At 38.3% G+C, this 18329-nt stretch overlaps 1 protein-coding gene across 2 annotated transcripts in view; it reads left to right on the top strand.

Annotated features, from left to right (window-relative positions):
• Positions 1-543: 543 nt before the first annotated feature.
• Positions 544-18329, top strand: part of LOC105499321 (armadillo repeat containing X-linked 1) — a 35311-nt gene continuing 17525 nt past the window's right edge. For both annotated transcript variants that reach the window (XM_071088799.1, XM_071088800.1), the window contains exon 1: positions 544-1520. The gene's annotated coding sequence lies outside the window, so the exon portion shown is untranslated. The remainder of the gene's footprint in view (positions 1521-18329) is intronic.

Raw genomic sequence — 18329 nt, 5'->3', positions numbered from 1 at the left:
TATTTTTCATAGAGATGGGGTTTCACCATATTGGCCAGGCAGGTCTCGAACTCCTGACCTCAGGTGATCCATCCACCTTGGCCTCCCAAAGTGCTGGGATTATAGGCGAGAGCCACCACGTCCCGCCCAGAACTGTTTTCATCTCCCAAACTGAAATGTTTACCTGTTAAACAGTAACTCCCCTCACTGCTCCCCCAGCCCCTGCAAAGCACTATTCTACTTTCTATTTCTATGAATGTAACTACTGAAGGTGCCTCATTTTAGTGGAACCATATATGATTTGTCCTTTTGTGACTTAGCATAATATTCTTCTATTAGTCTACTTGGGCCGCTATAACAAAATACCACAGACTGGGTGGCTCACAAACAGCAGAAACTTATTTGCTGGAGGCTAAGAAGTCCAAGATCAAAATGCCAAAAATTTCTGGTAAGGGCTTTTTTCATGGCTTGTCAATGGCTGCTTTCTCACTGTGTCCTCATGTGGCCTTTCCTTGGTGCGTTGAGAGAAAGAGAGAGAGAGAGAGAGAGAGAGAGAGAGAGAGAGAGAGAGAGGCACTTTCTGATGTCTCTTATAAGAGTACGAATCCTACAAAATCAGAACCCCACCCTTATGATTTCATTTAACCTTAATTACTTCCTTAGAGGTCCTATTTCCAAACACAGCCACATTGGAAGTTAGGGCTTTAACATGTGAATTTTGCGGGGACACAACCATTCAGTCCGTAATGGTTCTCAAGTTTCCAGTTCTTTACACAGAATTGGAGTCCTACTCTATGTTCAATCTCAGAATCTGGTTTTTAAAATGTATTTTTCACAGTTATAGGGTGCCATAACAATTACAGAAATCCAGCAGAACCTTCCTTCATCCTTCCCTACCCCAGATTTCTGCTTCCAAATTAATTTCAATTTCTTTTTAAAATTACTTTTAATTCCAGATTACTTACAATTGTCTTAACTCTTTCTTCTGATATTGCCTTTATATTTTTATCAACCATTTTATTTCTTGATTTCTAAATTTTATGTATCAGCTAGGACTTCCTACAGTGGAAGGATTCAGTTGTCTTATACCTCCCATCCTATACACAACCACACTTCTCCCATATTCTGCCAATATATTGTTGTATCACTATATTATGTTAAATCAACATTCAGTGTTTACATTATGTCTATGTAAGGATTTTTCACAATTGAGACATTAGAAGGAGAGGCAGATAAGTGCATAGACTCTGCCACTAGACAGCCTGGCTTCAAATCCTGAATTTGTCATTTAATAGCTACATGATCTTGAACAAATCTCTTTCACTCTCTGTCTCACTTTCACCATGTTTAAAATGGGAAATGGCATATCTCATACGATTTCTATGAGGATTAAAAGATTAAGCACTCAGAGTCATACTTGGTACATAGTAATTGGCATCTATTATATATTATTGTTGTTCATTGTATACATTTTTCCCCTAGAGTTCATGGATCCTTCTGTATTCCTGCTCCGTTTTGGAAGATTACTCTTCAGGCCTAAGGTATAGCTATTGTCCTAGAAACTCCCTTGTCATCATAGTGGAATTTTCTTAGTCTCTTTTTCATGTTGGATTTTGCTTTCCCTACATTCCGTGGCTTCATCTTTCTTGATTTATGACCTCATTTTGACAAAATAAATCTATGTTTATGAGAAAGAGTGTATAGTATATAAATACTTTGAGATTTTGCCTGTCTGAAAATGCCTGTATTCTACCCTTACCCTTGACTGATAATTATTGGATATAAAATTCTAAATTTAGGTCATTTCCTTCAGAATTTTAAAAATTTACTTTTCAAATCAAAGCTGTATATGCATATAGTTTAAAAAATCCAATACAGTCATGCACTGCATAACAACATCAATGATGGACAGCATATACGATGGTGGTCCCATAAGATTATAATGAAGTTGAAAAATTCCTATCAGCTAGTGATGTCGTAGCCATTGTAATGTTGCAGCACAGCACATTACCTTTTCTATGTTTAAATGTTTAGATATGTAAATACCATTGTGTAACAATTGCCAACACTATTCAGTACAGTAACACACTGTTTAGGTCTATAGCCTAGGAGCAATAGTTTATACTATATAGCCCAGGTATGTAGTAGGCTATATCATCTAGGTTTGTGTGAATACACTCTACAATGTTCACACAATGACTGTATCACCTAACAATGCATTTCTCAGAACGTATCTTCATTGTTAAGCAATGCATGAGTATAATCATACAAGGCTAATGTATTAGTCTGCTTGAGCTTCCATAACAAAATTCCACAGGTTGGGTGGATTAAACAACAGAAATTTATTTTCTCATAGTTATGCAGGCTAGAATTCCAAGATCAAGATGCAATCAAGGTTAGTTTCTGGTGTAGCCTCTCTTCCTGGCTTGTATATGGCCACCTTCTTGCTGTGTCCTCACATGGTCTTTTCTCTGTGTGTGCATGGAGATAGAGAGAGATCTTTCTTGTCTCTTCTTATAAGGACACCAATCCTGTCAGATTAGGGCTCTACTCTTAGTACCCAATTTAACCATAATTACCTCCTTAAAGGCTCTATCTCTGAATACAGTCACGTTAAGGGTTTAGGGCTTCAATATATACATTTTGGGGGACACGATTCAGTACATAACAGCTTACTATGAAAAACAGCAATATCCTGTATCTCAACACTATTTCCCACACCCAGAAGCAATAAATTTCAACTCTTTTAATATATTATTTTGGGATTATCTGTCTATGTCAAAATAACATACTTATATTGTTTCTTGATTTTTGAGTTTTAAGTCACTGACTTCCCACTATGGAGGATGAGTTTAACTCTTCTTTTATACTCACCACTGCTTACTGTAATCATACATTTCTACATTTCTTATACCCTGCCCTCCCAATTACTTTATTCTTATTTTAGTTATATTGACAGTATTATGTTGACTATGTACTTGTTATTGAAAGTTGAGTTACATAGTACATTAGGATTATTTTTTCCTGTCCTGCACAACTTTTTATTTTCTCTAGATTTAATTTCTTTCCCCCTCTCTTTTCCTATGTATTTATCACCAATTTATTTCCAAAATATACTCCCAATTATGTAAATATTCTTCCATTATGTTTACATAAATTAGGTATTCTACCAATTTCATTTTCTGGACAAAGTTTCTCTTTGGAATCTTCTGAACTGCTTTAAACTAGACTGGTTGCACTCTAGGCATGCAACACAACTTTTATTTTGGGATCTCTTTTCACAATAATCTTAGTGACTTTCTTTGCTCACTATTGTGTTAGACTCACTGTTTCCTGGATCTCATATCTCCCTCTTTCTTGGTTTATGCTCTCTTTTGGCAGAGCACATCTTCCAGTAGATTCCTGAGAAAGTGTATATGCAAAGCACACTTTTGAGATCTTTCAGGTTTGAAAATGTCATTTTTCTACTCCAACACTTGATTGATAGCTTGGCTGGAGATGGAATTTTGAATTGGAAATTCTCTAAGAATTTTGAGGACATTGTTTCATTGTATTTTAGCTTCCAGTGTTGCTGTTGAGAAGTCAGATGTTACTCCAGTTCTTTTTTATATATTTGCTTTTTCACTAGGTAATACATTCACATGGTTCAAATTAATAATAAAAAAATGCAGCGAAAAACCTCCCTCCAACCAACATTCTTCTTCCACTCAGTTCCCCTTTTCCCAAAACAGATAACTATTGTTACTAGTTTCTTTCATACTTCCAGGATTTCTTCTTGCATATGTAAGGAAACATAAATGTAAATATTCTTAGTTTACCCCTTTTATAAAAGATAAAATATAGTATATATACACATATACATTCACACACTTGCTGTCCTGCACTTTGCTTTTTTTAGGTTGTTTATTTGCTTGTTTTACTTAACAGTATATCTCGGAAGTCTTTCCACATGAGTACATAATTTACTCACATTTTACAGCTGCATAATCTCCCTTTGTGTGAATGTACCAATTTTATTTAGAAAGCTCTCTTCCAATGAATATTTTGATTATTTCCAGTCACTCCAATGACAAACATTGCTTCAATAACTAATCTCCAGTCTTCTGACAGGATCGAGGAGGGATAGTCACTGAGGTACTTGGAGTGGAAGAGTGAGGGTCTAACTGTTTTTGAAACATTTAACCAAGCCTCCTATTTTTGGTCTTATTTTCACCCTTGCTTATTAGAGAATACTATTCTCTGAGCTTGGGGGTTCTGTGAGGTAAATTAGATTACTTCTCACCTTTTTCTACTTTAGGGATAGGATGCAGCTATCTCAAATCTAGTAAGTTGATTGCAATGTGCCCATCTGTACTCCAGCTTCTAAACTTGTTACTGTTGTCTCCTATACTTTTCTTTTTACTATTGTACCTTTCAATATATTTTTCTTTTATTATACTTTAAGTTCTAGGGTACATGTGCACAATGTGCAGGTTTGTCACATATGTATACATGTACCATGTTGGTGTGCTACATCCATTAACTCATCATTTACATTATGTATATCTCCTAATGCCATCCCTCCCCCCTCCCCCCTCCCCAAAATAGGACCCAGTGTGTGATGTTCCCCTTCCTGTGTCCAAGTGATCTCATTGTTCAATTCCCCACCTATGAGTGAGAACATGCGGTATTTGGTTTTCTGTTCTTGCGATAGTTTGCTAAGAATGATGGTTTCCAGCTGCATCCATGTCCCTACAAAGGACACAAACTCATCCTTTTTTATGGCTGCATAGTATTCCACGGTGTATATGTGCCACATTTTCTTAATCCAGTCTGTCACTGATGGACATTTGGGTTGATTCCAAGTCTTTGCTATTGTGAATAATGCTGCAATAAACATATGTGTGTATATGTCTTTATAGCAGCATGATTTATAATCCTTTGGGTATATCCCCAGTAATGGGATGGCTGGGTCATATGGTATTTCTAGTTCTAGATCCTTGAGGAATCGCCACACTGTTTTCCACAATGGTTGAACTCGTTTATAGTCCCACCAACAGTGTAAAAGTGTTCCTATTTCTCCACATCCTCTGCAGCACCTGTTGTTTCCTGACTTTTTAATGATTGCCATTCTAGTTGGTGTGAGATGGTATCTCATTGTGGTTTTGATTTGCATTTCTCTGATGGCCAGTGATGATGAGCATTTTTTCATGTGTCTGTTGGCTGTATGAATGTCTTCTTTTGAGAAGTGTCTGTTCATATCCTTTGCCCACTTTTTGATGGGGTTGTTTGTTTTTTTCTTGTAAATTTGATTGAGTTCTTTGTAGGTTCTGGATATTAGCCCTTTGTCAGATGAGTAGATTGCAAAATTTTTCTCCCATTCTGTAGGTTGCCTGTTCACTCTGATGGCAGTTACTTTTGCTGTGCAGAAGCTCTTTAGTTTAATAAGATCCCATTTGTCAATTTTGGCTTTTGTTGCCGTTGCTTTTGGTGTTTTAGACATGAAGTCCTTGCCCATGTCTATGTCCTGAATGGTATTTCCTAGGTTTTCTTCTAGGGTTCTTATAGTTTTAGGTGTAATATTTAAGTCTCTAACCCATCTTGAATTAATTTTCATATAAGGAGTAAGGATAGGATCCAGTTTCATCTTTCTACTTATGGCTAGCCAGTTTTCCCAGTACCATTTATTAAATAGGGAATCCTTTCCCCATTTCTTGTTTTTGCCAGGTTTGTCAAAAATCAGATGGCTGTAGATGTGTGGAATTATTTCTGAGGGCTTTGTTCTGTTCCATTGATCTATATCTCTGTTTTGGTACCAGTACCATGCTGTTTTGGTTACTGTAGCCTTGTAGTATAGTTTGAAGTCAGGTAGCGTGATGCCTCCAGCTTTGTTCTTTTGGCTTAGGATTGTCTTGGCAATGTGGAGTCTTTTTTGGTTCCATTGACTTCTTGTATTAGCACTTTGATCGTTTCTTCTTACCATTTTTCTGTTCTTTCATTATGGAAATTGTACTATTTCTATATTTTACCTCTCATATGATAATTTTATTATCTTTTTCCTGTTTTAAAAATCTCTTTCTTATTGTGTTCTACATTTGGGGATTTTTTTTCCCTACTCTTTTGACCTTCTATTGATACATGGAGCTTTTCCTGACCTCTGATTGTTTCTTTTAAAATAGAATTCTGCACTTGTCTCGTGGATATTATATATTCTTATCTATTTATGGATATTATAGATTTGTATGGCTTTCTTCTGTTTAATGTATTGTCTATTTTACTTTCAGCTTCCTTTTTATGGCTGTTTGTCTTGGTCTCACCAAAACAATGTTAGTCCTCCAACAAACATCTATTTATCTTTAAGAATGGGCCTCTCCATAGGGTTAGAAGGGATCCAGTTATATCATTGCAAAACACACAAATGCCATTTTTCATATACACTTTTTTTTTTTTCTGAGCATTCTGTTGCCCACACTGGAGTGTAATGGTATGATCATAGTTTGCTGTAACTTCAAAATCTTTGGCTCAAGTTAACCTCCCACCTCAACCTCTGTAGGTACTTTTTATTAGGCTAATTAGTTTACATGGAGAGGAATCCTCTAGTCTCCTTCCTTGGGCATATAAGCACAGTTGACAGTGCTCAGGAGGCTGAGCAAGGGAAAGGACCTTGAGTGGAGAGAATGTCTCACCTTTCAATATGCAAACTCTCACTTAATTATTCCTTTTTTTTTTTTTTTAGTACATCTTATTATACCCACCCTCAGCTGCACTTGTAAGTTCAGACCTTCTCTTGTTTAACTTCTCCAGAAAATAAACCATCTGTTTTCTGAGAGAACTCACCTAGTATAGGGGCTGGAGGAGACGATCTTGGGGTCTAACTGCCCCTGATTAAAAATTTCAACTAATGGGCTGGGAGCGGTGGCTCACGCCTGTAATCCCAGCACTTTGGGAGGCTGAGGTGGATGGATCACTTGAGGTCAGGAGTTCGAGACCAGCCTGGCCAGCATGGCGAAACCTTGTCTCTACTAAAAATACAAAAATTAGCCTGGTGTGGTGGCAGGTGCCTGTAATCCCAGGCTGAGGCAGGACAATGACTTGAACCTGGGAGGCAGAGGTTGCAGTGAGCTGTGATTGCACCACTGCACTCCAGCCTGGGCAACAGAGCAAGACTCTATCTCAAGAAAAGAAGAAAACAAAAATTTCAACTAATCCTTTTGTTCTTAGTCCAGTGAGGACACTTCAGCAGTTAACTGGTGCCTCAAATTCCTGAGCCTCTGTATTGCTCTGTGGAGTGAATCACATACTCCTAGCTCATCATCATCATTAATGGGAGATTGGAGTTTCAGCTTTTCCTGTTTTTCTAGGTCTTTCAATGTTTATCCACTGATCTTCCAAAATTTTGTTAATATATTCCATGAACTATTATTTCTTCTCCATTTCTGTTTATATTTCTGATTATTTTAATGGGATTTCAATATGGACTTGAGATAAAATGCATATGTTGTATTCTGTATTAGGACTCTCTAGAGAAAATAGAACCAATAGAATATCTATATCTATCTATCTATCTATCTATCTATCTAAACATATATATATATATATATAGAGAGAGAGAGAGAGAGCGAGAGAGAGAGATTCATTTTTAAGGAGTCGGCTCACATGATGGGAACTGACAAGCCTGAAATTTTTAGGGAAAGCTGGCAGGCTGGAAAGTTAGGTAAGAGTTGATGTTGTGATCCTGATTCTGAAATCCACAGGGCATGTTGCAGGCTAGAAAGTCAAGTAGGATTTCTATGTCTTGAGGCAGAATTCTTTCTTCTCCAGGAAGCCTCAAGTTTTGCTCTTAAGGTCTTCAACTGATTTGGTGAGGCCCATCCAGACAATGAAAAACAATCCATTGTGTCAATAGATTATAAATGTTAATCACATCTACAAAATGCCTTCACAGCAACATCTAGACTAGTTTTTAAACAAACAACTGGACATCACAACCTAGCCAACTTTACACATAATATTAACCATCACAGTCTACCCCTTGTCACCTTGGCACCCATACACATCTCCTTAAACCATACATAATCTCCAAATATAGACAATAACAAAGCGATACTTCCACTTATCATAATACAGATATCCTGTGTTCAACTGAAAATGCACCAGCCTTTTCCCCAGAAGAGGATGCAAAGTCCTTGGGTAATGTTTACACTTCCGCTTGATATCCTGTAACTTAAATTCTATGATGTAAAGCTAATACATATTTTGTTATACGATAAGGGAATAGAGAGGGAATGACCCAAAGATATTTGCTATATACACACACAAACTTAATCATAGCGAAATGAGGAAAAAATACACATGATAATTACAGTCCTCATTTCTGCAACTGGTTATGTGGTCATAGCTGGTTTTTATAACTAGTTTCTTTCACTATCCATTCCATATTCCCTCTGCCCTCAGCAAGTACTTCAGCTGGTCATGGTTCTTTGCTAGGTCAGGTGAACTACACCTTCATTCCTGAAGAATTTGGGTCTTTATTAGTCCTGCTTGAATTGAGTTATTGTAGATTTCCATTGACTTTAATCACAGGGCACAGAAACACTAAGGAATACTAGAACTAGTACTAGTACTAGTACTAGTGGATATTAGTACTAGTATTAGTACTAAGGGATACTAGTGCATGGTAGTACTAAGCCCTAAGGGATAGCTTATATTCCAGACAAGTTCTTCCTTACTTCCATTGTGGAATAAACTCACATTTCCCCCTTGTTAATCAAGACCAATAACCCCAGCTAGTACAGCAAGTCTGTTCATTGCCTGTTTATTCACAGGCACGAGAAGCCCAAAGTGGCCTGGTGGCAGTCTTAACTTCAATGGAATCATTGTTGAATTTCCTACTGGAAACATTTCTCCCTTTGGAACTAAGATCTTCAGACCAGCAGAGCATAAGATCATGGAGGCAGGAAGCAAAAATTTTGGTATTGGAACACTAGGGGTGATAGAGAGTGATGCCACTCTCGTTTCCACCCCTTGATTCCTGGGCCCATGAAACCTGGCTATGAAAAAAATAGCACCATATATTGGGTTGCTGATGTAGATCACATACAACTTCCTGGAGAACATTACTGCTATATATAGAGTTGCCTGTAAGAAATTGCTACCTACCTCATGCTGTAACTGAGTCTTCAAAAGGCCATTCTCTTAAGCCAGCTGCTTCAGGATAATAGGGAACATGGTTTAATACCAGTAATTCCATGACCATGCGCCTACTGTTGTACTTCATTTGCTGTGAAGTAAGTTTCTTACTAGAAGCAATGCTGAGTGGAATACCACAATGGTGAATAAAGTATTCTGTACATCCATGGATGACAGTTTTGGCAGAAGCATTGCAACCAGGGAAGGTAAATCCATATCCAGAGTGTCTGTTCCAGTAAGAAAAAAATGATGCCCCTTCCATGATGGTGGTGGTCCAACATAATCAACCTGCCTCCAGGTAGCTAGTTAATTTCCCTGGGGAAGGTTTCCATATGGAGGACTCAGTTTTGGTCTTTAATGCTGGCAGGGTTAATCTCCTTAGAAAGGGATGGAAGGGCTGTCTTTACTGGCAAAGAAGACTTAGTTGAATTTGGGGGTTTAAATTCCTTAACGAAGGTCCCCAGCTTCATCAGGATCTACCCATATGTCCTCATTTAAACTTTCAGAATCCAATTCCCTCCTAATCAATGCTCTCACTTTAACATCAGATACCCTGAGAATTGGGAATTCAATTTACATTGTAATTCAGCCACTTGCAGACATAGAAACTTCCAGGTCATTTATACAGTACTTGTGTTGGGAATTTGAAGCCCTGAGCTCATCCCTTTCTTCTGCAACTTTATCCAGCGTGATTAACAGCAACCAACTAATCTCATCTTACTTGTTAGTTTGACATAAAATGTTCTCAGGTATAAAATTCATGTTTGATCACTCAGAACCTTGACTCTTCCAAGTATGTGATTAGGAGTATCCAGTGATGATATTTTGTGTTCTTTTCTTTTTCTTTTCTTTTTTTCCCTCCTTCCTCTCTTTCTTTTCTCTTCTCTTCTCTTCTTTCTTTCTTTCTTTCTTTCTTTCTTTCTTTCTTTCTTTCTTTCTTTCTTTCTTTCTTTCTTTCTTTCTTTCTCTCTCTCTCTCTCTCTTTCCTTCCTTCCTTCCTTCCTTCCTTCCTTCCTTCCTTCCTTCCTTCCTTCCTTCCTTCCTTCCTTCCTTCCTTCTTTCTTTCTTCTTTCCTTCTTTCTTTCTTTTTTTGACAAAGTCTCACTCTGTTGCCCAGGGTGGAGTGTAGTGGTGCAATCTTGGCTCACTGCAACCTCCGCCTCCTGGGTTCAAGCGATTCTCGTGCCTCAGCTTCCTGAGCAGCTGGGATTACAGCCAGCTGCCCCCACATCCAGCTAATTATTTTGTAGTTTTAGTAGAGATGGGGTTTTGCTTTGTTGGCCAATTTGGTCTTGAACTCCTGGCCTCAAGTGATTCTCCTGCCTTAGTCTCCCGGAGTGTTGGGATTACAGGCGTGAGCCACCGTGCACAGCCATGTTTTGTGTATTTCTACTGCCTCATCATGACATTGACTATCCGTGTTCTCTTTACCACTGGAAACAGAGTTATTAGTCTCTTTAAATCTAATCAGAATAGAGAACTAATTCTAAAGCCACAGAATTCGCACTTAAGATTCTTTATAGAAATAATATAAAAATAAGAAGTACAGAGAATGAGAACAATGCAGTAAGGATGATTTAAGTTTAAAATTTAAAATTAATGCTGTTTGTTGAGATAACAGTTATATTTTAAATTAGAAGTATGGGCCAGATGATGGGACACAGTTTCTCAGAAAAAAATCTATCCACATTCTTATTTGCAAAGTCAGAAAGCTCATTTATCTTTCTGAATCACTTGTCGAGGATAAATTGGCAAGTCAATACTTGGAAAAAAATGTGGTTGTCATCAGAGCAGAAAATGTCTAATTAGACATTCCATGTCTAAATAATAACTTTATAAACAGTGGATTTCTGAAAAGTGGGCCCCTCTTTTCGCCTCACTAACATTATAAAATTGTAAGTGTATCTTAATTGGAAGAAACATTCTTCAATAAACAAAGTAAGGCATTGTTATCAATAAAATAATAAAAATTGGGGCCTGATCCACAAAATATCTTTTTCTCTGATTACCCCCTAGCTAAAGAACATTCAGTTCCTCAACTGTAGTTATATCTGCATCCAAATCTCTAACAAATGTGTTGTGTTATTAGAGTTTGAGTTGTATTATAATACGTTAATTGTGGAGTCCTAATAAAGGAAAAGGAGTCAGGCTGGCGGGAGCAGGAGAAAACAAGAAGAGAAAGTAGATAATCTATAAGTCTGTCTTTCTTCATGGTCCAGGACACATACCCCTCCTGCGCAGATAACTCACAATCTTCCTGTCCTCAGCTATTATCAAACCCTCGTCTGACAGAAAAACGCAAGTTAGTTCACTGCAACCTTGGCATTATCAGTACTGCATGCAGCCCTCTCCAGTACAAGCACCATCCTAAAAAATCGCCAGCAAGCCTTTGTCTCCTTGCAGTCAGCTCCTCTCTTCCTGATTTGCTTGTTGCTTTCTTGCAGCATATTTTCATACTTTCTCTAATAAATTTACCTTTATTTACCTACAACTGTCTTGATAAAATCTTTTTACTGCTCATGCCACCGGCCTGGATAGTTGATACCCGTGGCAGTAATCTTGTATTTGACTAATTGGTTTTGGTCAAGGCTTCACATAAAAAATTATTTCTTCACTTAATTTTATTTATTTATTTATTTATTTATTAATATTATTATACTTTAAGTTCTAGGGTACATGTGCATAACGTGCAGGTTTGTTACATATGTATACTTGTGCCATGTTGGTGTGCTGCACCCATCAAGTCGTCAGCACCCATCAACTCGTCATTTACATCAGGTATAACTCCCAGTGCAATCCCTCCTCCCTCACCCCTCCCCATGATAGGCCCCGGTGTGTGATGTTCCCCTTCCCGAGTCCAAGTGATCTCATTGTTCAGTTCCCACCTGTGAGTGAGAACATGCAGTGTTTGGTTTTCTGTTCTTGTGATAGTTTGCTAAGAATGATGGTTTCCAGCTGCATCCATGTCCCTACAAAGGACACGCACTCATCCTTTTTTATGGCTGCATAGTATTCCATGGTGTATATGTGCCACATTTTCTTAATCCAATCTGTCACTGATGGACATTTGGGTTGATTCCAAGTCTTTGCTATTGTGAATAGTGCCGCAATAAACATATGTGTGTATGTGTCTTTATAGCAGCATGATTTATAATCCTTTGGGTATATACCCAGTAATGGGATGGCTGGGTCATATGGTACATCTAGTTCTAGATCCTTGAGGAATCGCCATACTGTTTTCCATAATGGTTGAACTAGTTTACAATCCCACCAACAGTGTAAAAGTGTTCCTATTTCTCCACATCCTCTCCAGCACCTGTTGTTTCCTGACTTTTTAATGATTGCCATTCTAACTGGTGTGAGATGGTATCTCATTGTGGTTTTGATTTGCATTTCTCTGATGGCCAGTGATGATGAGCATTTTTTCATGTGTCTGTTGGCTGTATGAATGTCTTCTTTTGAGAAGTGTCTGTTCATATCCTTTGCCCACTTTTTGATGGGGTTGTTTGTTTTTTTCTTGTAAATTTGTTTGAGTTCTTTGTAGGTTCTGGATATTAGCCCTTTGTCAGATGAGTAGATTGCAAAAATTTTCTCCCATTCTGTAGGTTGCCTGTTCACTCTGATGGTAGTTTCTTTTGCTGTGCAGAAGCTCTTTAGTTTCATTAGATCCCATTTGTCAATTTTGGCTTTTGCTGCCGTTGCTTTTGGTGTTTTAGACATGAAATCTTTGCCCATGCCTATGTCCTGAATGGTATTTCCTAGGTTTTCTTCTAGGAATTTTATGGTATTAGGTCTAACATTTAAGTCTCTAATCCATCTTGAATTAATTTTCGTATAAGGAGTAAGGAAAGGATCCAGTTTCAGCTTTCTACTTATGGCTAGCCAATTTTCCCAGCACCATTTATTAAATAGGGAATCCTTTCCCCATTTCTTGTTGTTCTCATGTTTGTCAAAGATCAGATGGCTGTAGATGTGTGGTATTATTTCTGAGGACTCTGTTCTGTTCCATTGGTCTATATCTCTGTTTTGGTACCAGTACCATGCTGTTTTGGTTACTGTAGCCTTGTAGTATAGTTTGAAGTCAGGTAGTGTGATGCCTCCAGCTTTACTTTTTTGAATTAGGATTGTGTTGGAGATGCGGGCTCTTTTTTGGTTCCATATGAACTTTAAAGCAGTTTTTTCCAATTCTGTGAAGAAAGTCATTGGTAGCTTGATGGGGATGGCATTGAATCTGTAAATAACCTTGGGCAGTATGGCCATTTTAACGATATTGATTCTTCCTATCCAAGAGCATGGTATGTTCTTCCATTTGTTTGTGTCCTCTTTTATTTCACTGAGCAGTGGTTTGTAGTTCTCCTTGAAGAGGTCCTTTACATCCCTTGTAAGTTGCATTCCTAGGTATTTTATTCTCTTTGAAGCAATTGTGAATGGAAGTTCATTCATGATTTGGCTCTCTGTTTGTCCGTCACTGGTGTATAAGAATGCTTGTGATTTTTGCACATTAATTTTGTATCCTGAGACTTTGCTGAAGTTGCTTATCAGCTTAAGGAGATTTTGGGCTGAGACAATGGGGGTTTCTAAATATACAATCATGTCATCTGCAAAGAGGGACAATTTGACTTCTTCTTTTCCTAACGGAATACCCTTGATTTCTTTCTCTTGCCTGAATGCCCTAGCCAGAACTTCCAACACTATGTTGAATAGGAGTGGTGAGAGAGGGCATCCCTGTCTTGTGCCAGTTTTCAAAGGGAATTTTTCCAGTTTTTGCCCTTTCAGTATGACACTGGCTGTGGGTTTGTCATAAATAGCTCTTATTATTTTGAGGTACGTTCCATCAATATCGAATTTATTGAGCGTTTTTATCATGAAGGGCTGTTGAATTTTGTCAAAAGCCTTTTCTGCATCTATTGAGATAATCATGTGGTTCTTGTCTTTGGTTCTGTTTATGTGATGGATTATGTTTTTTGATTTGCGAATGTTGAACCAGCCTTGCATCCCAGGGATGAAGCCCACTTGATCATGGTGGATAAGCTTTTTGATGTGCCGCTGAATCCGGTTTGCCAGTATTTTATTGAGGATTTTTGCATCGATGTTCATCAGGGATATTGGTCTAAAATTCTCTTTTTTTGTTGTGTCTCTGCCAGGCTTTGGTATCAGGATGATGTTGACCTCATAAAATGAGTTAGGGAGGATTCCCTCTTTTTCTATTGATTGGAATAGTTTCAGAAGGAATGGTACCAGCTCCTCCTTGTACCTCTGGTAGAATTCAGCTGTGAATCCATTTGGTCCTGGACTTTTTTTTGGTTGGTAGGCTATTAATTATTGCCTCAATTTCAGAGCCTGTTATTGGTCTATTCAGGGATTCAACTTCTTCCTGGTTTAGTCTTGGAAGAGTGTAAGTGTCCAGGAAATTATCCATTTCTTCTATATTTTCTAGTTTATTTGCATAGAGGTGTTTATAGTATTCTCTGATGGTAGTTTGTATTTCTGTGGAGTCGGTGGTGATATCCCCTTTATCATTTTTTATTGCATCTATTTGATTCTTCTCTCTTTTCTTCTTTATTAGTCTTGCTAGCGGTCTGTCAATTTTGTTGATCTTTTCAAAAAACCAACTCCTGGATTCATTGATTTTTTGGAGGGTTTTTTGTGTCTCTATCTCCTTCAGTTCTGCTCTGATCTTAGTTATTCCTTGCCTTCTGCTAGCTTTTGAATGTGTTTGCTCTTGCTTCTCTAGTCCTTTTAATCGTGATGTTAGAGTGTCAATTTTAGATCTTTCGTGCTTTCTCTTGTGGGCATTTAGTGCTATAAATTTCCTTCTACACACTGCTTTCAATGTGTCCCAGAGATTCTGGTATGTTGTATCTTTGTTCTCATTGGTTTCAAAGAACATCTTTATTTCTGCCTTCATTTTGTTATGTACCCAGTAGTCATTCAGGAGCAGGTTGTTCAGTTTCCATGTAGTTGAGCGGTTTTGATTGAGTTTCTTAGTCCTGAGTTCTAGTTTGATTGCACTGTTGTCTGAGAGACAGTTTGTTATTATTTCTGTTCTTTTACATTTGCTGAGGAGTGCTTTACTTCCAATTATGTGGTCAATTTTGGAATAAAGTGCTATGTGGTGCTGAGAAGAATGTATATTCTGGTAAACTTTGAATATCAGAGTTTATCAGAGCTTAAAATAACTATTTTATTTTATATCTATATATTTTATTTTATATTTATAAATGGTGTGATCCACCAAGAATATACAAGAAATTGTTTATCAAACAGCATATCATTGAAATATATAAATTAAAATTATTAGAAATATAGCAGAAGCCCTATTATCCAATGAAATTTGGACTGGTAGCTCATCAGTTAATTGAAAAGTAATTGAGATATTGGAGAAAATAATAAAATATATATTAGGCATTTTAACTTAAAATATACAGATTCTCTTTCACTTGGCTGCCTTTGATACAGAACCAACAACTTAACTTTGAGTATAAATCTTCTGGTTAGAGTTTCACATCATTTTCCTTGTATAAGCCACATCCATGATGTATCAACTATAATTTTCAGCTTTGTTAACTATAAGTACAATGTTTTATAGCAAATCTCCAAAACTTGCTTGTCTTGTATCACTAAAATTTTATATCCATTGAACAGCAACTCCCCATTTCCCCCTACACCCAGCTCCTGGCAACCACCATTCTACTCTCTGTTTCTGAGTTTAACTATTTTAGATACTTCATATAAGTGGAATCCCACAGTATTTGCCCTTCTGTGACTGGCTTATTTCATTTAGCATGTCTTCCAGTTTCATCCATGTTGTCACATAGGCACATAGGCAGAATTTCTTTGTTTTTAAAGACCAAGTAGCACTCCATTGTTTTTATATTCCACATTTTCTTTCTCCATTCATCTTTTAGTGGACATTTAGGTTGTTTTCTATCTTGACTACTGTGAATAATGCTGCAATAAACATGAGACTGCAGATATCGCTCTAAAATTCTGATTTCAATACTTCTAGATATATATACAGAAGTAGAATTGCTGCTGGGTCATATGGTAGTTCTATTTTAGTTTTTTGAGGAAGCTCCATACTGATTTTCATAATGGCTGCACCACTTTACATTCCCATCAGCAGTGTGCAAGGGTTCCAGTTTCTCCACATCCTCTAGGCACATCTTATTAAACTGCTGAAAATGAAAAGTAAAGAAAAAAAATTTGGAGTGATCGTTCCAAGATGGCTGAATAGGAACAGCTCTAGTCTACAGCTCCCAGTGTGATCAACACAGAAGACGAGTGATTTCTGCATTTCCAACTGAGGTACCTGGTTTATCTCACTGGGACTGGTTGGACAGTGGGTGCAGGCTATGGAGGGTGAGCCAAAGTAGGGCGGGGCATTGCCTCACCCAGGAAGTGCAAGGGGTCGGGGGATTTCCCTTTCCTAGCCAAGGGAAGCCATGACAGATGGTACCTGGAAACTCGGGACACTCTTGCCCTAATACTGCTCTTTTCCAATGGTCTTAGCAAACAGCACACCAGGAGATTATATCCCATGCCTGGCTCAGTGAGTCCCACGCCCACGGAGCCTTGCTCACTGCTAGCACAGCAGTCCGAGATTGACTACACTGGGGCAGGGGCATCTGCCATTGCTGAGGCTTGAGTAGGTAAACGAAGCAGTCAGGAAGCTTGAACTGGGTGGAACCCACCACAGCTCAATGTGGCCTGCCTGCTTCTGTAGACTCCACCTCTGGGGGCAGGGCACAGCTGAACAAAAGGCAGCAGAAACTTCTGCAGACTTAAACGTCCCTGTGTGACAGCTCTGAAGAGAGCAGTGGGTCTCCCAGCATGCAGTTTGAGCTCTGAGAATCGACAGACTGCCTCCTCAAGTGGGTCCTTGGCCCTTGTGTAGCCTAACAGGGAGACATCTCCCAGTAGGGGTCGACTGACACCTCATACAGCCAGGTGCCCATCTGAGACAAAACTTCCAGAGGAAGGATCAGGCAACAACATTTGCTGTTCTGCAATATTTGCCATTCTGCAGCCTCTGCTGGTGATTCCCAGGCAAACAGGGTCTGGAGTGGAGCTCAGCAAACTCCAACAGACCTGCAGCAAAGCGTCCTGACTGTTAGAAGGAAAACTAACAAACAGAAAGGAATAGCATCAACATCAACAAAAAGGACATCCACACCAAAACCCCAAATGTAGCTCACTGTCATCAAAGACCAAAGTAGATAAAATCACAAAGATGGGGAGAAACCAGAGCAGAAAAGCTGAAAATTCTAAAAACCAGAGCACCTCTTCTCCTCCAAAGGATCATAGCTCCTTGTCAGCAACAGAATGAAGCAGGATGGAGAATGAATTTGATGAGTTGACAAAAGTAGGCTTCAGAAGGTCAGTAATAACAAAATTCTCCGAGCTAAAGGAGAATGTTCAAACCCATTGCAACTAAGCTAAAAACCTTGAAAAAAGATTAGATGAATGGCTAACTAGAATAAACAGCATAGAGAAGACTTTAAGTGACCTAATGGAGCTGAAAACCATATCATGAAAACTACATGACGTGTGCACAAGCTTCAGTAGTCGATTCAATCAAGTGGAAGAAAGGGTATCAGTGATTGAAGATCAAATGAATGAAATGAAGTGAGAAGAGAAGTTCAGATAAAAAAGAGTAAATAGAAATGAACAAAGCCTCCAAGAAATATGGGTCTATGTGAAAAGACTAAATCTACGTTTGATTGGTATACCTGAAAGTGACGGGGAGAATGGAACCAGGTTGGAAAACACTCTTTAGGATATCATCCAGCAGAATTTCCTCAACCTAGCAAGGCAGGCCAACATTCAAATTCAGGAAATACAGAGAACACCACAAAGATACTCCTCAAGAAGAGCAACCCCAAGACACACAATTGTCAGATTCACCAAGGTTGAAATGAAGGAAAAATGTTAAGGGAAGCTAGAGAGAAAGGTTGGGTTACCCACAAAGGGAAGCTCATCAGACTAACAGCGGATCTCTCAGCAGGAACTCTACAAGCCAGAAGAGAATGGGGGCCAATAGTCAACATTCTTAAAGAAAAGAATTTTCAACCCAAAATTTCATATCCAGCCAAACTAAGCTTTGTAAGTGAAGGAGAAATAAAATTCTTTACAGACAAACAAATGCTGAGAGATTTTGCCACCACCAGGCCTGCTTTACA

This window comes from Macaca nemestrina, chromosome X (assembly GCF_043159975.1).
Source record: "Macaca nemestrina isolate mMacNem1 chromosome X, mMacNem.hap1, whole genome shotgun sequence".
In the NCBI taxonomy this organism is placed as follows: domain Eukaryota; kingdom Metazoa; phylum Chordata; class Mammalia; order Primates; family Cercopithecidae; genus Macaca; species Macaca nemestrina.
Note: the sequence above shows the minus strand (reverse complement) of the source record. Positions and strands in the feature narration are given on the sequence as shown.